The sequence below is a fragment of the Fukomys damarensis genome, unplaced genomic scaffold (genome assembly GCF_012274545.1).
Source record: "Fukomys damarensis isolate Sample0158 unplaced genomic scaffold, DMR_v1.0_HiC HiC_scaffold_2, whole genome shotgun sequence".
NCBI classification, from domain to species: domain Eukaryota; kingdom Metazoa; phylum Chordata; class Mammalia; order Rodentia; family Bathyergidae; genus Fukomys; species Fukomys damarensis.
The window spans coordinates 50988735-50993098 of record NW_022900914.1 but is presented as its reverse complement, the minus strand read 5'-3'; the positions used below and the strand labels follow the sequence as shown (position 1 = coordinate 50993098).

The 4364-nt window shown below is 36.5% G+C and overlaps 1 long non-coding RNA gene across 1 annotated transcript; it reads right to left on the bottom strand.

Moving 5' to 3' along the window:
• Positions 1 to 388: 388 nt before the first annotated feature.
• LOC104867284 lies at positions 389 to 3333 on the bottom strand. The gene is made up of 4 exons (XR_781724.1): positions 3296 to 3333; positions 1106 to 1213; positions 797 to 956; positions 389 to 498 (listed from the first exon to the last, which is right to left on the bottom strand). It is a non-coding gene; the product is annotated as an uncharacterized LOC104867284 (long non-coding RNA).
• Between the last annotated feature and the right edge of the window lie 1031 nt (positions 3334 to 4364).

Genomic DNA, 4364 nt, shown 5'->3' with positions numbered 1-4364 from the left:
TGCTGTAGTCACATGAAAGAGGGCTATGATGACAATTTACAAATTATGTCCCGACACGATCTGAAAACTTTACAAGGGCATTCTGAAGTTACATCAGCTAAACTCGCTGTAAAAGAGGAAACGGGGGCCAGAGACATCTTAACTTGTCCAAGATCACACTGGTGATTGGGTGTAGAGTGTGGGCCAAGTTCCTTACCCTGACTGCTAATCCAATCACTTTCCCCTCACTGTGCTCTAGCTCCACATACTGCCCGGTACCTACCACTGCAGGTCTGGCTGCTGTTTACTTATCTGTGCTTTTCCCCTGATAGTGTTGCGTAATGCCTTGGCTAAAAATAAATCCTAACCACTCCTCCAAGACCACCTGTCACACCATCCATACCTGATGGCCACATCCACTGAGACTGGTCAGCCACTGCAACATTGCTGAAGTCAGTTGTTACACTCCACTGCTGTTTTGTGCATCATAGTGTTCTTATACTGTGTCTTGTTCCTCTGCTATAGCAGAGAAAAACAAACCAAATAAATAGAAAAAATAAAAATAAAAAGTAATGTGCCCAGTGCCAAACAGAACAGGCATTGAGCTGCAATTAAAACCCCACATTTTGATTCCCTCTGCACGCTGCAAACCTCTTCAGAGAGAACACAGCCTTTTGCTGTTTACCAAACCCTCATTAGTCCCACAGCCTGTTGTCTTAACACTCAAAACCTGTTCATCAATAGCAATTTAGGTGAAAGGAAATTATATTTAAAGAGAAACATTCTATCATTTATAGATTCATTTTAAGAATCCTACCCTCCAATCATCTCGAGATAATCTTGGACCTGCTTTTCTTCTCCATCAAATAGATAATACTGTTCTGAGAACTTGAGTTGTGTTCTTGTCCTGGGTCTTCTTGCGTCCCATTGCGGTATCTCTGGGTCTCATGGATTTTAAGTGCCATCTAGTGGTAGCTCTGAAGATGTCAAAAATAATGGGAGGAAATTTACAAAGATGACGGGTGCAGGGGGTGCATGATCTCCAAATGGTGGGATAATCTCATTACACTAGAATCATTATGGATCTATTATATGTGAATTATCAGTATTCAAAAATTATAAATACCTTTTTTCAACTAATCCTGCACATCAGTTTCCAAATCCTTAAGAAAAAAATCTTCCTTACAACTTCTTAATCAAAAGCATTTGAAGTATCCTTGTAATGAGTTTTTCACTATATGTTAAAAACAAATTGAGGCAATCAACATAATTTGAAAGAAAGAATCTTAAGCTGTAAAGTATCTTGGTCCTTATCAACAGATTTCATCCATGTTTTGTATTTGCTTTGAGAACTCTACCCACTTCTTATGTTACAGAAAAGAGAACAATACACAATTTTGTTCCACAGGGAGACAGACGAAGACATTGTTAGAGTTGGCCCTTTCAATCAGTGAGTTTTGCATATCTGTATTCAACCAAGTACTGAACAAAAATATGCAGAAAAAGTACCTTTACAGACTATATTTTTGTTCTTGTAATGATACAGTATAATAACTATTTATATTATAATAGGCATTATAAATAATCTAGAAAAATTAAAAAGTATATGTGAGGATATATTAGGTCTTATGCAAAGAATATGCCTTTCTATATAAGAAATTTGAGCCTCCTTAGATTTTGGTATCTGAGCAAGGTCCTGAACTAATCCCCCACAAATACTAAGGGACAACTGTGCTTGCTTCCTCCTCCTTAGAAAGAAGGGTAAATGGGAAGATTGGATAACTTTTCTATTCCTCTGCTTACCAAAAACATCAGGTTTGGACTCTTCTGACCCCACTAACTATACTTCAGTGAATCTGGCTGAACAGTTATATGATTTTAGTTTCTGTACCTATTTTTAATACAGAGGCAGACATACTAAAGTGGAAAGAAATGTGTCTACAGAATTATTGCCAAAATATAAAGGACTGGAGTTACAAGCTAGATTTCCAGCTAAAATCTATGAACCCAGACTGCTTCCAGATCAAAAAGGAGGTATGGCAGAAATGCAAGCAGACTCTTTGTACTCTGAGAAAATATGAACAAATGAAATACTGTTGGGAAATACTAAAGCATATCTTCCTTCTCCAGCACAAAGTTCAAAAAGAATTTTTATTAACAATGATTAGATATCCTTGCATAGCAGCTACTATTAAATATGACCTCATTATAATTTAATTCATTTTATTTTTTTATAACTTTAACTTTTCTGTAAACAGTTAACTATTAAAAATAGACAAGCTGGGCATGGTGGCACATGCCTGTAATCCCAGCACTCGGGCTGAGGCAGGAGGATCGCTGTGAGTTCAAGACCACCGTAGGCTACATAGTGAGTTCCAGGTCAGTCTCAACTACATAGTTAGACCCTTTCTCAAAAAAAAAACAGGAAAAAAATAGACAAAAGTATATAGTAGAACATAAATTATCCTTTATACATCCTGAAGACATAGCCCTATTTATATTAGTTGGGTGTTTTTCTATGTGCCTGGAAAATATATTATATGTCTTTTTGGGAAAAATCACATGGCAAATCTTGCATATATATATAATTCTAATATTTAACCAACACTTACTGGTTTATCAATTAATATAACTATTATTTATTAATGATATTATATTATTTCTAAATTATTGCCTCTACATCTAAATAATTTTGAGGTGGACTTTCTTATATACAAATGAATGTAAATATTTATCAAAATTAATTTCGACAAATTGAATACCAAGATCAAAGAATGTGAATGTGTTTATATTTTATGATGGTCTTAGTCACTTTTCTCATCACTGAGACAAAATACCCAAAACCCACAGTTGAAAGAGAAGAGGATTACAGTTCTTGATTTGAAAGTAGAAATAGTATGATGGAAGGGTTTGGGGGAGGAAACAGGCTCACAGCAGCCTGGAATCTGAAAAAGTAGGGAGGGAGATGCTGTATACCCTTCCAGGTCGCATCCCAGGGACCCATGACCAGCCTCTTCCCACCAGGTCCCACCTACTAACACCACATTCAGTGGCTGAACTTATTAGTGGACTAATCCTCCAATGAGAACAGCATGCCCATTATCCACTCACTTTCCTAACACATGAGGCTTCTAGGGGACACCCCAGATCTAAACTGTAACAGAGACATACACCAAACTGACCCTAGAAATGTAGCCATGCTTTTACCAGGATCTTATAAAGGTACAAAGATGACAATTTTTAGAGGGGGAAGCTGTTGCCTTTCTTCTTTAAGGCGTCTCCTTGACTATGCAGCAGGCCTGACGAAAAGCCTCACCTCTTGGCTGGGACATGGTGGCACATTCCTGTAATTCCAGCAATCTGAGGGGCTGAGGCAGAAGGATTGCAGTGATGTTCAATCCCAGGATAGGCAATTTAGCAATGTTGCAAGACCCTGTCAAAAGAAAAAGCTGGAATGGCTCAGTACAAAGTTTCTGGCTTCAATCCCTGGTACCTCATAAAAAATCAATCTCTTAATTTTACAGTGCAGCTGTGTAGGCCTTGACACTGTGAACATCTCCAGAATCATTTCAGTCTGCACCAGCAGTGAATCACAGGTGCATTTTCTAATCTCTCCAGCAGATCAGAGAATTGTTAGCTGGTCTGTTTCTACTATTCTAAAGAAATGTATGCCAAATTCTATATGGACTTTACAGTCACTTTATTGCTACTTACATGCATGTAATTCTGACAATTCTGACAAATATTCCAAGTACGTTCTTTTTCTTCATATTGGTAAGAAAGACTCTTTTGTTCGTGAAACCGTTCTATTTGTGTAACAATCTCATAAGAATACCTATGTTAAATAATTTGTGTGGACATGGCTGCCTTGGTAATAATAGTAATGGGAGGGACAGACAATATAATTCTGGATTTTGTATCTGAATTCACTTAATAGAATATTCTATGATTATTAAGTTTTTAAAACTACAATCATATTTCTCAACCTCTTATTATTACGGTATGGTTAATAAATACAATTCCTTTATTCTTTTTTATAAAGAAGTGGAAATATTCTTAAATATGTACTAAAATCACCTAGGCATGGTAGCACATTCCTGTAATCCCAGCCCTCTGGTGGCTGAGGCAGAAAAATAGCAATTTCAAGTTTAACCTGGGCAATTTAGCAATTTAATGAGATCCTGTCTAAAAAAAAATTCTTTTTAAAGGTGAATGATGTAGCTCAGTGTGAAGGCCCTAGGCTCTATCTCCAGTAATACTTAAAAAAAAAAAGATACCAAAATCATTGCTTAAATTGATGAATTCTACCTTTAAATTAATTTTTTTAAAGATCCAGTGCTACAGCTTGCTTTCTAAATCCCTATTTAAGTTACTTTCAGTAAGCA